Genomic DNA, 17,502 nt, shown 5'->3' on the forward strand with positions numbered 1-17,502 from the left:
AATCAATGAAAGACCACCCAACTTGGGTTTTGAACCAGTGTGCAAAAGACAACAAGCCATGTAAATACAGAAAGTAAGAGTAATAATAAATAATGAAAACATGAGATGAAGAGTCCTTGAAAGAGAGTCCATTGGTTGTGGGAACATTTCAATGATGGGGCAAATGAAGTTACCACTTTTGGTTCAAGTGCCTGATAGTTGAGGGGTAGTGATTGTTCCTGAACCTGGTGATGAGAGTCCTGAGGCTCCTGTACCACCTTCCTGATGGCAGCAGCAAAAAGAGAGCATAGCCTGGGAGGATGAGTGCTGCTCTCCTGTGATAGAGTTTCATGTAGATGTGCTCAATGGTTTACCTGTGATGTACTGGGCCTTATCCACCACTTTATGTAGGGTTTTCCATTCAAGAGCATTGGTGTTTCCTTGCTAGGCTGTGATACAACCAGTAAATATACTCTCCACAACACATCTATAGAAATTTCCCATATTCCCTTTTCAATCTATCTGTGCACTTGTATTTTACACTATTTTTGCGATTTTCTGCTGCAAATTTCATGACATATGTCAGTGATAATAAACTTGATTTTGATTCAGACTTGTAAACTGAGACCTCTTTTTTCCCCTCTGAGTTCTTCCTCAGGACGCTACAATTCATTGTTTATAGTCTGTCATTAATCATCCCAAAGTTCACTATCCGTCTGCCGTCACTTTGCCCATTTCACCAACAAATGTTTCCAGGCAGAACACGAGAATGAGTGGGTGGTAGTGCTCCCATGCAGCTGCCTCCCCTGTCCTTTCAGATGATGTGGACCTGCAATGCAGTTTTGTTGGCATGGTACTGAGGAACTGGTACAGTATAGGTTTAGTGTTGTCACAAGTACCAATATACAGTGAAAAACTTGCCTTTTAGGCTGAGCAACTAACAAAGTAGTGAAGGAACTCAGCAGGTCAGGCAGCATCTATGGAGGGGAATAAACAGTTGATGCTTGAGGCCAAGGCCCTTGATTGGGACTTTTGTGTTCCTGATGAAGGGTCTTGACCCAACATTGACTGTTTATTCTCCTCCAGAGATGCTGCTTGTCCTGCTGAGTTCCTCCAGCATTTTGTGTATTTTACTCAAGATTTCCAGCACCTGCAGAATCTGTTGGGTTTAGGTTTTGCATACCACTTATACAGATCAAATCCTTACACAATGCACTGAGGTAGAACAAGGTAAAGTAAAACAAATAACAATGCAGAATAAAGTGTAATAGCTGCAGAGAAAGTGCAGTGCAGGTAAATGAAAAAGCTGCAAGATCAGAGGATGCAAGAGGAGATTTACACGGATGTTGCCTGGATTGGGGAGCATGCCTTTTGAGAATAGGTTGAGTGAACTTGGCCTTTTCTCCTTGGAGCGACGAGGATGAGAGGTGAACCAAGAGAGGTGTACGAGATAATGAAAGGCATTGATCATGTGGATAGTCAGAGGCTTTTCCCCGGGGCTGAAATGGCTAACACAAGAGGACATAGTTTTAAGGTGCTTGGAAGTAGGTACAGAGGAGATGTCAGGGGCAAGTTTTTCATGCAGAGAGTGGTGAGTGTGTGGAATGGGCTGCTCGTGGTGGTGATGGAGACGGAAATGATAGGGTCTTTTAAGATGCTCCTGGATGGCTACATGGAGCTTAGAAAAATAGAGGGCTATGGGTAAAGCCTAGGTAGTTCTGAGGTGGGGACATGTTCAGCACAGCTTTGTGGGCTGAAGGGCCTGTATTGTGCTGTATGTTTTCTATGTTCTATTACAACTTGTGAGGTCAAAAGTCTACCTTATCGTACCAGAGTCTGATTACAGCAGGACAAAAGGTACCCTTTCCTTCCTGCAAGAAAATGAATTTCAGGGGAGTGTATGGTGACGTGTACATTGATAATAAAAATGCTTTGACTTTGTCTACATTATTTCAGACAGTATTGATGCAATCATGAAGAAGGTATGCCAATGGCTATATTTCCTCTGGAATTTGAGATTTGGTATGTCAGCAAAAACCCTAGCAAATCTCTGCAGATGTCCCGCGGAGAGCATTCTAACCGGTTACATCACCGTCTGGTATGGAGGAGCCATTCACAGGATCGGGAAAAGCTGCAGAGGGTTGTAGGCACTAGCCTCCCCACCACCAAGAACATCTTCAAAAAGGTGATGCCTCAAAAGGCAGCACCCATGATTAAGGACATGCCTGCTTCTGGTTACTGCCATCAGGGAGGAGGTACAGGAGCCTGAAGACACACACTCACCAATTCAGGAACAGCCTCTTCCCTTATATCAGTAATTTCTAAACAGTCCATGAACACCACCTCAATGGTTTTGCTCTCTTTTTGTACCATTTAATTATATATATATAGTAAGTTATAGTATATTTTATGTATTGCATTGTAGTGCTGCCACAAAACAATAAATTTCACGATATATGTTGGTGACATTAAGCACCACACAACGTTTTCTCTTGTCAGTGACATAAACCTGACTCTGATTCCTGCTGATTGAGCCGACTGTTTCTGCCTGACTTTCACAGGCTGCTGTTCTCAGAGGGCTGCACAAAGGTCGGTTGGAATTCACTGCTCCCGGTTTGACTCCAGTGGAATGCTGTGCTGTTTCCGTGCGTCACTGAGCCTCGGTATAACAGGCACGTAACTAGGTTGCATTGAAATGGCCCTGGCACCGGAGTCACTGCTGGAGAACGCAGCTGCTGGAGGCTGATATCTCAACACTGTACCCAACTGTGTCTCTTTAAGGTGACTTCAGTGACTGAGGGGAGAGGCTGCAGACGAAACGGGCTGCCAGAGGAACTCAGTGGATCAGGCAGCATATACCTGGACCTTCTTAATGCAAACGGATTAGATTGGCAGAGCTTGTCAGGTGCATCCAGGAGGGTTTCTTTAACCAACAAGAAGAGAAGTTGTACTGTATATGGTGTCGTGTACTGAGCCTAACAGTCTCCCTGATGACTACATCTGCAGGAGGTGCACCCAGTTTCAGCTCCTGACTGACAAGGTCAAGGAAGTGAATGTACTCAGGATGATCCAGGAGGCTGAAACCCCCCCCCCCCCCACCACCATAGATGAAACTTTTCCTGAGGTGCTCACACCCAGAGGGCAGGCTCCAGATAGTAGATGGATGAACTGAGAGCGAGGAAAGGCCCAATGTTTGATTGATCTAAGTGCCAAGCTGATTTTTGAAAGGTCCAGGAATGGGCTGAAATGTGGCAGGGAGGTGGGGGGTCCGTGCCAAGAGCACATCAAAGTAACAGAGCCCAGGTCCTAGAATGAGGAACCAACCAAGGTTTGGATGATTTAAACGGCAGGCCAGATTGAAAAAGCAGGATGCTGGGACCACAGGCAAGGACAGGCCTGGTTCTGCTTGCTGATCCACAACATTTCCTCAGGTCTGCGCTGAACTGAAGCCGAAGCTGTGGCCTGCTCCAGCTGCAGTGATGCCTGGCTTCGATTCTGAGGACTCACTTTCGTTCTGAATGCTATTTGCTCACTCCTATTTTGCACACAATTTGTTTTTTTTCTCTCTGCACTTTGGGTGTTTGGCATGCGAACGCAAGGAAATCTGCAGATGCTGGAAATTCAAGCAACACACTCAAAATGCTGGTGGAACCCAGCAGGCTAGGCAGCGTCTATAGGAAGAAGTACAGTCGACATTTCAGGCTGAGACCCTTCATCAGGACTAACCGAAAGAAGAGATCCCATTCTGATATGTCTATCCATGGCCTCCTCTACTGTCAAGATGAAGCCACCCTCAGGTTGGAGGAACAACACCTTATATTCCGTCTAGGTAGCCTCCAACCTGAAGGCATGAACATTGATTTCTCTAACTTCCATTAATACCCCCTTCCCTTCTTGCCCCATCCCTTATTTATTTATTTGTTTGTTTATTATTTTTCCCTTTTTTCTTTCTCTGTCACAATCACTTCTTGCCTGTTCTCCACCTCCCTCTGGTGCTCCCCTCCCTCTTTCTTTCTCCCTGGGCCTCCCATCCCATGATCCTCTCCCTTCTCCAGCTGTGTACTTCCCTTCTCTCCCTTTACCAATCAACTTTCCAGCTCTTAGCTGCATCCCTCCCCCCCTCTCTTCTCCTATCATTTCGGATCTCCCCCTTGCTCTCCCACTTTCGAATCTCTTACTATCTCTTCTTTCAGTTAGTCCTCAGAAGGATAAGCAAATTCTGCATGTGCCTGATGACTCTCACCATTTTTTACCATAGGGGCTTTTAAGAGAGATGCATGAATGGATGAAAGATGTGGAAGGTTATGGGTGGTATAGAGGGGAGAGGGTTAGGATGATCGGGGAGTAGGTTTATATAGGTTAATGCAACATCAGGGGCAAAGGCCCATATTGTTCAATGTTTGAAAACATCCTGTCCAGATCACAGTTTGGTATTACAACCACTCTGCCCAATCCATCACTTCAACAAAGCAAGAAACTTGAATAACTGAATTTTAAAAAGCCCAGAAACCACTGGGCAGAGAAAGAGAGAGAAAAGCACATATCGTGCAAACAATAGAAACAAGCCAGTAGCATCCCGAACCAGACTGAGTCCCAGGGCAGCTGGAGTAGGCCCAAGCCGAGCCTTGGTCCCCAGTTTTCACACCAGTGGGGCAGAACTGCACACAACTGGATCAGCTCCATTCATGGGAGAACACATGAAATCAGCTCGATCCTCGCCTCTGTACCCAACACTCAGGCTTCCCGTCTACTTGGGCTGACATTAAAATTGCCACGTTCTAGGGCCTGGATCCCGGTGTCCCGATACGCTTGCCTGAAGCCGGTCTCGATCTCACCAAATTGGCTCGGCGCTTCGAGCGATTCAAACTCGCACCTGGGCTAGGTGGACAGCCATCGAACCTTTTCCGCATCGACTCCTCTCCATTTCCTGCTGTGATGTGTCTTCATCTGTGAACCCAACGGCTTAAATATGTTGCGGCTCATCCCCCAAACCAGCCTCACCCCCACCAGCCTCCTGACTGCCTGTGGCGAAGGTTCACCCCAATTTGCTTCATAAAAGATGTTATAAGTAATGTCTTTAGTCGAATCTCTTGCTTATAATCTGCTAGTAAGCTGTTGCACATCTTCAGTAACACCATCTTAGAATGGAAATATACTTCTATTATTAATCTGTGCACGATTGGAGCCCCAGATTTACATTTTGATAATGTGTTTTTGAGCCGATTTAGCAGTCTGGTGCTTTTGCATTCCCTGAGGGAATTCAGTGTGGCTGAGAATGGTCTGTGTGGCCTAATGGCAGAGCACAAACCCATGATAAGAATCCATTTCTCGCTGTTTAAAATCTTGAGCAAGGTTGAGTTCAGCAAGGAGGAGAGTGGAAGGCGAGCAGGTGTTCGGTGCCGTCTGCCTGCGTTTGACTGGTCTCCCTCTCCCTCTTGCTTGCTGCTACTTGAGGAAGGTGCTGGAGCCTTGGGGCTTGGGCAAAGCTTGATCGGTGCGGTGTGTGGATGTGAAATCCCTTGTGCAAAGAGGAAGGAAGGCAGATGGCAGGGAACACAAGAGATTCTACAGACACTGGAAATTTGTACACTACACACGCACAAAATGGTGCAGGAACTCAGCAGGTCAGAACCAGATACTCAGAAAATCAGACGGCATCTATGGAGGGGAGTAAACAGTCGACATTTCGGGCTGGGACCTTTCAAAGGGACTGGGATTAGAAGGGAGAAGAAGCCAGAATAGAAAGGTGGAGGGAAGGGAAAGAGTATAAGCTGGCTGGTGATGTTTGGGGAGAGGTGGATGTTTGGGAAAAGTGGGATGGTGAGAATCTGAAAGGTGATAAGAGGAAGAGCTAAAGGACTGAATACAGAATCTGATAGGAAAGAACATTGGCCTCTAGGACTGAAATCACAGGTTCATCAGGGGCTGTGGAAGTTTGCGGAGGTTATGTTTTGACAGCATTGAGCTCATCTGGAAGCAAAGCGCTATGTCACCTGGCTTTACTTTATAAGAGGTTATATCATCCAAATCCTACCACAGCCGTCAAGCACCTTCATTGATTCAGGTTCAGTCTGAAATAGCCAGTTTGCACATGAGATGGCTTTTTGGAGATTGTACCTGGCTTTCTTAATCACCAGACCTGAATGCCAGTAACCTGGCCCTCAGCGGATGCTGGATCTTACGGTTAATCCAGGGCTTCCAGTTGTGGAAGACTCTTGAGCAATTTTGTGGGGATTTTGTGGCTAAGACTGTTTTTATAAAGTTCTTCACAATCATGGTGTTTTCATTTAAATCCCCCAATGAGTCCTTGACCATGGCCAATTCCACACACATGAAGTAGTTCCTTAGCTGCTCCTTTGCCTCCCAAAACCACCTCTTTGTTGTCCTTATCCCTGGAGCCCTGCCCTTTAGCCTTTGTCTGTATGTAGGTAGAAGGACAGCCAAGTGATCAGATTTCCCAAACTGCAGCCTGGGCAGGAAACAGAAGGTACTCCCTATCGTAGTATAATAGTGGTCTAGTGGGTTGGGACCTCTGGTGCTAAGGAGAAACCTGATTGTAGTCCCCGACTATGATTTGAAATGTGTTGGGGTGGATTGTTTGTTGTTTGGCGCGGCAGCATTCATTATCTCAAGTGATTCATTACCATTGGCTTTTGGTGGAATGTAAACTGCAGATTCACAGAGGAGGACTCTCTTGATAAATAGAACAATTAGTACATAATCATTAGATGTTCCACGTCAAGGGAACAAGAGTGCCAAAAAAAGACACATCCCATCGGAGCACCATAGAGAGTTTTTCATGAAAAACAGACCCTACCTTTCGACTTCTCTGCTTTAGTAGTTTGGTCCTTCCTGTGTATCAAGAAGCCTTTGGGTCTTACTAATTATCCAGCATGTCTCGAGTGACCATGTCTCCATGAAACACAGAAGACAGCAATTCCTCATTTCCCTCCAGTACAGCAACCTTGCCCCTACATTTTCAGTCTTGTTCTCCAGCAATTGTATATTTGCTAACAAAAGTTTTATTCCTCTGTGTTTCACTTGGACTATTGTGAGCAGTTTCCTAAGATATGTTGATTGATTTTGGAGAGGGTCCAGAGGAGTTTCACAAAAATGAAAGGGTTAACATATGAGGACTTTTTGATGGCTCTGGACCTGTACTTGGTGGAACTGAGAAGAATGAGGGGAGATCTCATTGAAACCTGTCAAATATTTGAAGGCCTACCTGTAGTGGATGTGGTGAGGATGTTCTTGCAATGGCAGGATCTAGGAACAGAGGGCATAGCCTTTAGAACAGAGATGAAGAATTTCTTTAGCCAGAGAGTGGTGAATCTCTGGAATTCATTGCTACAGGCTTCTGAGGAGGCCAACACACTGGGTATATTTAAAGCGGAGGCTGATAGGTTCCTGATTAGTAAGGGTGTCAAAAGTTACAGGGAGAAAGCAGGAGAATGGATTTGAGAGGGATATAAATGGTGGAGCAGACTCAATAGGTAGCATGGCCTAATTCTGTTCCTTATGTTCTAAGAAATGCAAAATGTTTTATTGATAGACAATTCAGAGAAAACACTTCAACAATAGCTTCCTTGAAAACCGGCAAGATCCTCATTTGACTTGTTGGATTAACTCACACTACCGAGAAAAACCTGAGCTCCTGATTGGCACATCATTGATGCCATAAGCAAATATTTTATGGAATGCCCTGGCCTGTTATGCTCCATTGGCTCTCCTGCTGAAGATCCCTACAGGACACTCATGTACTCCCCAACATGCGGGAATGGAACCAGGTCATCCTCAGATACCGTGTCATAACACGACTCTGGTTTGCAAGCACACATCTGGAGTGAAACTGGAGCTGCATGCACTGGTCAGGAGCAAGACTCAACTGCATTTATGGGCCTACAGCGGTACTGGGGCTGTACGCATAGGCCAGGAGTGAAACTTGGCAGCTGCACACACTGGACAGAGGCAAGACTGGGATTGCATGCATGGTTCAAGGGCGAGACTGGGGAGCTGCAGGCACAGGACAAGGACAAGACTAGGGCTTCAGGCACGGGTCAAGGGCGAGACCGGGGCTTCAGGCACGGGTCAAGGGCGAGACTGGGGCTTCAGGCACGGGTCAAGGGCGAGACTGGGGCTTCAGGCACGGGTCAAGGGCGAGACTGGGGCTTCAGGCACGGGTCAAGGGCGAGACTGGGGCTTCAGGCACGGGTCAAGGGCGAGACTGGGGCTTCAGGCACGGGTCAAGGGCGAGACTGGGGCTTCAGGCACGGGTCAAGGGCGAGACTGGGGCTTCAGGCACGGGTCAAGGGCGAGACTGGGGCTTCAGGCACGGGTCAAGGGCGAGTGGGGCTTCAGGCACGGGTCAAGGGCGAGACCGGGGCTTCAGGCACGGGTCAAGGGCGAGACCGGGGCTTCAGGCACGGGTCAAGGGCGAGACCGGGGCTTCAGGCACGGGTCAAGGGCGAGACCGGGGCTTCAGGCACGGGTCAAGGGCGAGACCGGGGCTTCAGGCACGGGTCAAGGGCGAGACCGGGGCTTCAGGCACGGGTCAAGGGCGAGACCGGGGCTTCAGGCACGGGTCAAGGGCGAGACCGGGGAGCTGCACGCACGGGTCAAGGGCGAGACCGGGGAGCTGCACGCACGGGTCAAGGGCGAGACCGGGGCTTCAGGCACGGGTCAAGGGCGAGACTGGGGAGCTGTACGCACGGGTCAAGGGCGAGACCGGGGCTTCAGGCACGGGTCAAGGGCGAGACCGGGGAGCTGCACGCACGGGTCAAGGGCGAGACCGGGGCTGCATGCACGGATAAACAGAGGAAGGCGGTTGCGTGTTTTGATGTGGGACGCACGGACGCGAGCTCAACGTCAACGCTACTTCCGGCCCGACAGTTCCCGGAAGTGACGGGAACGGGTGAGTTCCGCTCGCGCTGCGTTTCCACGGCGGCCGCAGGAGTGGATCGCGGGCCTGAGGCGGAGTGGCAGAGGGAGCGGCAACGGCGTCTGGCTCCGTTGTCCGGGCCTGAGGTGGACAGGAAACGGGCTCCGTGGACTCCGGCCCGAGGACCGCCGAGCTGAGTAAGTGCGGCCGCCCGTGGCCCGAGACTCTCCCGTCACCTCAGGGTAAAGCGTGCAGGGGGTGAGGGACGCGGCTGGTTACCAGTGTCCAGCATTATACAGGCCACCAACAGGATCACCAAGCTGTACAGTAAAGGCTTCCAGCATGAACTGAGGAAACAAAATGTATTATTAACGTCTAGAACATAGTCACCATTTCTAGTACTAACTAGCATTAACTAGGTTAAGAGAGATCGTTAGCAAGATTGCTCCAGTGAATTAACTGGATTAAAGATAAGGCAGGCAGAAACATTATTCGTTCACCTTACAAAAACTAGTTATTTTCCTGAATTAACTAGAGCGGTGAGATTGGCATCCATTAACAGCAGCACTACTAACTTTAATCAAATTAGGCTAATAATCTATCAGCTATTGAGTAAGTCAGTGGACACCAGAAAAGCTAAATTTTAACCAGAATAACACACGCAATGCTGGAACTCAGGTCAGACAACATCTGTGGGGAGAAATGAACTGACCTTCATAGAAGCTACCTCACCTGCCGTGTTCTTCCAACAGTTTGTAGGCGCTGCTCAAGATTTCCTGCATCTGCAGAATCCCTTGTGTCTCTCATTAATGAGAATAAGATTACGCTATCATTAATCATCCCTAACCAAAGTAGCAAAGCTTCTTGAATGAACCACAGCACTAGTTACCAGTTGGAGGAATAGTTACCAGTAGTTTAAAAGAAAACATGAGTGAGTGGCTGGACAAACTGGGTTATTTTCTCTAGAGCAGTGGAGGCTGAGGGGAGATCTGTTAGAGGTTTATAAGATTATGAGAGGCATAGATAGAGTAGGCAGGAAGTATCTTTTTCCCAGGGTTGAAATGTCTAATATCAGAAGCCATGCATTGAACGTGAGAAGGGATAGGTTTAAAGGGGATGTGAGGAGTAAGATTTTACTCAGAGAATTGTGCTGCCTGGTATGGTGTTGAAGGCAAATGCATAAGCCTGCGGGAGACATTTAGGCAGACATATGAATCTGAGGAAGATGGAGAGGTACGGAGCTGTTAGCTTTTGGGTTTTTTGATTTACTTTTTAGCTGGTTCGGCACAACAGGTAGAGTTGATGGTAGTCATGAGGACAGAGCATGGCCTGCATGGTGGGGTCCTCTGATCGATGCTGCTTTCTTGTGGCAGCGCTCCATGTAAATGTGTTCAGTGGTACAGAGGGCTTTGCCTGTATCCACTGGGTTGTATCCACCACTTCCTGTAGCCTTTTCTTTTTCTGGGCATTGGTGTTTCCATACCCAGCTGTAATACGACTATTTAGGATCCTCACCACACTGCAGCTATAGAAGTTTAAGTTATTGGTGACATGCTAAGAAATTAGAGGCGCTGTTGTGTCTTTTTTGTTATGGCATTTGCATGTGCCGGCCCCAGGACAGAACCTCTGATATGTTAATGCTAAGGAATTTTGACCCTCCGGTTTCTCTGTCCTTTCATCGATAATCAGCTCTTTGGTTTTGCTGACGTTGAGTGAGAGGTTGTTGTTGTGGCGCCACTCAACCAGATTTTCAATCTTCCTCCTATGTGCTGGTTTGTTATCACCTCTGATTCGGCCAACATCTGGGTGTTGTCAGTAAACTTAACTACGGCATTGAAGCTGTCCTTAGCCACACAGTCGTAAGTATCAAGTGAGCAGAGCAGGGGCCTGAGCACATAGCAATGTGGTGCACCTGTGCTGATGGCGAATGACAAGCAAATTGCAAAGAGGACACCCACAGTTCAGGTTTATGAGCGAAAGTTTGCAGTGGGCATAGTATTAGTGAACAGAGTAAAACGTGGGAAACTTTTTCATTTTGAGCGAAGAACAAAAAGCTGTTTTATTGAAATGAAGGACAATCAGAATTATATTTAATATCACTGGCATATGTTGTGAAATTTGGTAAGCGGTAGGAATACACTGCAATACATAAAATCTTACAGTAAATATATATATGTTAAATAGTGAGAAAAAAAGAAAAATAGCGAGGTAGTGTTCATGTCCATTCATAAATTGGGTGGCAGAGGGGAAGAAACTTCTTGAATCATTGAGTGTGAGGCCTCCTGTACCCCCTTCCTGTTAGTAGCAATGAGAAGTGGGCATGTTTTGGATGATGGGGGTCTTTAATGATGGATGCCACCTTTTTGAGGCATTGTTCCTTGAATGCTGGGGAGGATAGCGCCTGTGATGGACACAAAACTGTGAAAAGCTGCAGCATTAAAGGATGTGTTGGGGGAATATTTGTGCACAAAACAAGAGGCTAACAATTAAGTGCAGTAGACAATAAGGAGGGCTAAATAATGATTTTTATTTCAAGAAGGTTGAAGTTTAAGAGTAGGAAAGTCTTAATGCAGCTATATATTGGATTAGTGAGATCACTGTGATCAGTTATGGTTCCTTTATTTCAGGAGTGATCCTGGGTATGAGGGATTGTCAGGTGAAGGTCGATGGACATGTTGGCTCCATAGTCATTGAGTGTTAGGAGGTCTCACTAAACAATGTAAGATTCTTTGGGGTTTAGATAGATGTTACAATTTGAAGAGAGCTGCGAGTGAAGAGCATTGTTTCAGATTAAGGAGGTGCTTATTTAAGACATGATTGGGAGATCATTTCTGACAGTTGAGTATTTGCTATTCCTTTCTACAGAGGCCCATGGGGCAGAGTCTGTGTTTTTATTTAAGGCTGAGATTTCTAAAAAGGAAAGGAATTAGATTATGGGGAAAAGGCAGAAAAAGTGATCTTGAGCAACATCAGATTATCTAGCATTCAATGAAAGAGACTGAATGGCCTACTTGTAATCTTCCTTTTGATAGGTATTGGCCAATAATAATCAGTATTAATGAATGTCAGTGGTAATGATATCAGAATTATTTAGTGTAATAATAACTATGCAAACTCACCACTGACTGATCATTGAAGGCTGCAGTGAGATAGATTAACACTCACCTCTAAAGATCCAGTGAACTGCTGAGTGTTCTGTGATGCCACTGAGCATCAACTGTTATAGCTGCAATAGTACCAACAGCATTAATACTGCCAAGAAGGATTTACTGTGTATGGCAAGACCAGCATCATTAAATATTCTAACTCAGCACATTCTCTGCAGGGTAACAGCAAAAGTGCTTTGTTCTCAGAGATTTATTTTCTGTCAGTGGCCTTCTGAGTTATGCCAGTCTGACGTTTTAAAGTTTGCCAAAACACTGCCCGTATTGGTACTCCGCAAGAGGTGAGTGGAATGTAGCAGAAGTACAAGTTAATGGTCATTAAAAACATCAACTGAAAAGAGGCAAGGAGGTTATGTTTTAGGATTCTTTATCAAATGCTGAAATAATGAATAAGAAGTTTTTTTGGTATTAAAGGGACTTTCAGTGTTGGCTTTAGAATGTATATTTTCAAGATTAAATTTAGATTGTGAGGTGTTTGGTTAGTAAGGATTATAACTATTGAAGACATGAAATTTTATGCATGTCTTATGAGGAGATGTTGAGTCAGCCAGGGCCTTTCTCTTTGACTTGTAGGAGGGTGAGAGATGATTTGATAGAGGTGTATAGGATGATAAGAGGCACAGATAGAGCCAGTGACTTTTTCCCAGAGTGGAAATGGCAAAAACCAGGGGCACAAAAGTGATTGGAAGAAAGTACGGGGGGGGGGAAGTCAAAGTAGTGTGGTTTTTTTTACAAAGTGCGTGCAGTGCACTGCCGGGGTAGTGGTAGAGGCCATACAGTAGATTAGAGATATCTGAGACTCTTAGATAGGCTCATGGATGAAAGAAAAGTGAAGGACAATGTGGGAGGGAAAAGGGTTATTAGATTGATCTTAGACTGGGTTAAAAGTTTGGCACAACATCGTTGGCTGAAGCATCTCTACTGTGCTGCATTGTTCTGTGTCTGCCACTATTTAGTATTTCTTTTCTGCAGTTCCCCTGTGCAGCCTTTGATTGCTATTGTATGCCATGGTGGATGCTGCTGGAATTGGCTCTTTTCTTAAATAGGCACACTTAATGTTTGAGCCAAGCTGGTGATTGTGATCAGGCTGTTCAGTGTAAGAGTTCATCAAAGGTCCATCTGGTCACTACAGCAGAACGCTATTTTCTGGACATCACTTGACCAGTATTTATTATCTATCTCAAATTGGTTCTGAGAAGGTGGTTGTTCCAGTTGTCTTAAACTGCTGCAGTCCTTCCAGAGAGTGTGCTTTTAGTGTGATGATCAAGAAATGATGTTTCTCCAAGTCAAGATGGGGGGTACCTGCAGGTGCTGAAGTCCTCATGTGACAGCTGCCTGTCCTTCCTGGTTGCAGTTCTAGGGAGGTGTTTATGCAGGTTTGGGAGCTGCTGTTGCATTTATGTTATTTCACCCTGGCATCAATTTCCTTTACAGGCATTTCTTAAGTAAACAGTTGGAGTATTTTTTTTCAGAGTTCTACCTCCTTGGCATTCAGTAACAGGAGGGTCTTTGTAGATATGCCCTGTAAAATCGTCGCAGGAATGTTACTAAGCTTCTTCCTGGACCTTGTGATGTATCATTGTGATCATTGAAACCTATTGAATGTTGAAAGGCATAGATACAGTGGAGGTGGAGGAGACGCTTCCTATAGTAGGTGAGTCTCAGCAGAGGGCACAGCCTCAGAGTAGAGAGACGTCCATTTAGAACAGGGTTGAGGAGGAATTTCTTTATATAGAGGGTATTGAATCCGCGGATTTCATTGCCACAGAAGGCTGTGGATGCCTGGTTATTAAGCATCTGCAGATTTCCTCGTGGTTGAAGCATATTTAATGATTAGGTTGATAGGTTCTTGATTAGTCAGGTTGTCAAAGGTTACTGGGAGAGGGCAGATGAATGATCTATTCTGCTGCTGTGATTTATGGTCTTATGGACCTGTTGCTTTGGTTGGCAAATCAGAGTGGATTTAAGTTGCTTCTCAGGCAGGAGTTGATGTGTTTCATCACCAATCTCTGAAAACACTTCATCATTGTCGATGTTAGTGCTGATGATAGTCATTGAGCCAGGTCTCCAAGCTCTTCTAGAGCACGGGAATAATTGAAGCAGATAGGTATCTCAGACTGCTGAAGTGAGAAGTTAAAGATCTCAGTGAACACTCCAGCCATTTGGTCATTACAGGATTTTAATACTGAGCCTGGTACCCTACCTGGGCCAGATGCTTTCTGTGGTTTCACTCACCTGATCTACACACATCAAATGAAGAAGTTCTCAGAAGAGCCCAAGCAGTTAGATCACTCATCCCAACAATAAGAGAAAGACAACTCAGATTCCTAGGACACATCGTGCCGAAAGATGAACTAGAGAAATTCATACTCTCTGGAAAGATCGAGGGGAGCAAACCTAGAGGAAGACCTCGGCTTATGTACATCAAAAGCCTAGCCAGGTAGCTACAGATCGAGGAAATGGAAGTCATCCAAAGAACAAGGGATAGATCCGTATGGAAAACCATGGTCACCAACGTCCGCGTTGGATATGGTACCTAGACAGACAGACAGAAGGCTCCTTGCATGTCGGCCTCAGAGACTGAAATCATAGAATCATTGGGGATTTGGGAGTTTGTGATGGTTTCTCCGCATTTTGACAGTAAAAGCGAGCAAAGAAAGCATTTAGGTTATCTGGAAGTGAAGCCCTACTGTCACCTTTATCGCTTGATTTAACTTAAGAGCTGATAATATTCAAGTTTAGTCTGGAATTACCACTTTAGACCATGAGATAGCTTTTTGTGGTGGATGTGCTGAAATCTGGGCTGTACTTTCGTCTCATCTCTCTGATCCTTTTACTCAGACTTTACATTGCATTTTTTATGGGCAAACAATGCTGTTTCTGGATCCATTACTTTTAAATCAATCTTGGTGGAATTGCAGGATTTATTTTACAAACCTACGGATCAAAAGAAGGTGCAGCACAGTTAGTCCTCCTGGTGTGGAAGAAACACACTGTTGTCAACTGAGATGTCTCTGTATTGAAGAACGTGAAGTTCTTCAAACAGTTAACGAATACAAGCTTTCATGAAGGTATGATGAAAGAAAATGGAGTGCATAAAAATAACAGATTGTAATCCAAAAGCGAAATACTGCAGGTTCTGGAATTTTGAAATATCTGGAAGAAAATGTTGAAATACTCCCAGCTTCCATTCCAGGAAATTTCTGTACGTGATACTGGTGAGACACTGCTTGGAATATTTGGTGCAATTTTGGTTGCTATATTAATGGAAGGATGTGATTAAGTTCTAGAGAATGCAGAAAAGATTCACAAAGATGTTGTTGGCAGTTGAGGGTTTGAATTATACAGAGAGACGGGATAGGCTGGGAGTGTTGAAACATGGACAAGTTAGGATGAGAGGCCTGTTTTCTGATAGTATAACTCCATCTTTGTGATTAACAGATTTGGTATTTTGGATCGATGATTTTTTTTACTGGTGTACTGCAGTTGCTTTAACCTTGAAATTGGGCTCAACAGTGGTGATCCTTTTGTAGGTCTCCATTTTGGAAGGAAATTTCCAGTGTTAATATTGTTTCGAGTTTTTCTATGAAATCTGTGTTACATATTGCCAAACAAATTGGTGTTATTTCTGCACCCCATGCTGATTTTTCATATTATATATAAATATCACATTTAAAATTAATGTTAATGCTTAAAAAAATCTGTGTTGGGGCTTTGGCAGATCCCTAGCCAAGGTCGTTGCAAGGAGAATTAGTGGACATTTTTTCCTTGGTTGCATTGAAGCATGCTTTTCAGATGGTAGATGATAGTGCAGGGTAGCAAAAAGGGTAATGATAATCAGAATCTCTTGGGAAGAGTCAGAACATAAAAGCATGTGTTTGTAGATCTAATTAGTATCGGAGCAAGGAAAAAAATTACAAGGACAAAACTGAAGGCTCATTATCTAAATGCATTCACAACAAGGTGGATTAATTAAGATGAAATGGAAATAAATGGGTAGGATCTAATATTAATTGTAGAAATGTTGTCATGCAGTGACCAAGATTGGGAATAAAATATACCAGGATACTTGTAGAATAAAAAGACTGAATGGAAAGGGAAGAAGTCCTTTTAATAAACAGTATGATAAAAGCAGTTGAAAGAATCTTGACTTGGAAAATCAAGAAGTAGAATAAGTTTGGAGTTTAGAAATATGAGCTTGGGTGCTATTGTTAGGCCCCCAAACAAGTTGTGATAACTTAGGGCAAATCCTCTTAAGGCCATCATCCTGACTGGGGTACAAGCTGCTGATAACAGCTCATCATAGTCCTCTGTCCTGGGCCTGCGTGTGATGTATGTATGTGTGTATATACATACAACAATATTGTGGAGAATTTATTTCTAAAGTGTATAGGAGACATTTTACGATGTAATGTTTAGATTATTATCTTTGAGGGGATAGGCTATTTTAGACTTTGTATTGGACAGTGCGAAAGGGTCAGTTAATATTTGGGTAAATTGGCCTTTTGGGAATAGAATTTTATATCAAGATTGAAAGTGGTTGAAACCAGTTAGTTAAAAGCAAAGAAGACTGGCAGAGGTATGAGGTGTGAATTGGGAAACTGTTGTGCTGAATGAGCAACAAATAATCCCCTGGAGGAACGCAGCAGGTTGAATGGCATTTGTTGGGTGCGTTTGGATTGGGGGTGGGGGAGAGGAAATGTCAGTGTGGAATGAGCATATGAACACATAGTTTACCGCAAATTTATCCATTTTAAGATACACAGCCCCACAGCACAAGTGGATCAGTCAATGCAAACAATACATTAAAAGGAGTACAGTTGAGCACCTTTATCAGAAATTCCAAAATTCAAAAGCCTCCAAAATCCAAAAATATTTTGAGCGCTGAAATGACATCACAAATGGAAAATTCCACAAGGTGATGTGCAGATCTCTGCACACTACAGATAGTTCTGAGAACCGACCTCACATAAGTAATGAAACGAAGTTAATGAAAAATAGGAAATCATTGTAACAGTGAAAAATGAAGATCTCGATCATATATTGAAAGAGTGGATTCATCAGAGTTGTAAACGTGCTAGTTAATGGTATGTTGATGATAAAACAAAGGTCTATCACGATAAACTGAAAATTGAAGGTTGTGAATATTCATCAGGCTGGTTGCAGAAATTAAGAAAAGGCACAGCATTAATATTTTACAGGTTTGTGGTGATAAAGTGTCTGCTGATCACAAAGCAGCAGTGAAATTCATTTAGGAGTTTGCCAAGATCGCTGATGAAAATCTAAGATGCTGTATGGCTTAATCAGTGCTTATGTGTGATAAGCAAGTGTGAGACAAAGACTGCTTATCGGTAGCACGTAAATTTGAGTTGGGAATAATGATGATGCCACTGACTGTCCACCTGGGCGGCCTAGATAGTGATAGTTTAAAAAAAAATTGTAAAAATACCTTCAGAGTATATGCATAGGCTTTATATGGAT

At 44.5% G+C, this 17,502-nt stretch overlaps 1 protein-coding gene across 1 annotated transcript in view; it reads left to right on the top strand.

Annotated features, from left to right (window-relative positions):
* Positions 1-8,856: 8,856 nt before the first annotated feature.
* Positions 8,857-17,502, top strand: part of arih2 (ariadne homolog 2 (Drosophila)) — a 79,958-nt gene continuing 71,312 nt past the window's right edge. The window contains exon 1 of the mRNA XM_059943987.1: positions 8,857-9,054. The gene's annotated coding sequence lies outside the window, so the exon portion shown is untranslated. The remainder of the gene's footprint in view (positions 9,055-17,502) is intronic.

The sequence above is a fragment of the Hypanus sabinus genome, chromosome 19 (genome assembly GCF_030144855.1).
Source record: "Hypanus sabinus isolate sHypSab1 chromosome 19, sHypSab1.hap1, whole genome shotgun sequence".
NCBI lineage: Eukaryota > Metazoa > Chordata > Chondrichthyes > Myliobatiformes > Dasyatidae > Hypanus > Hypanus sabinus.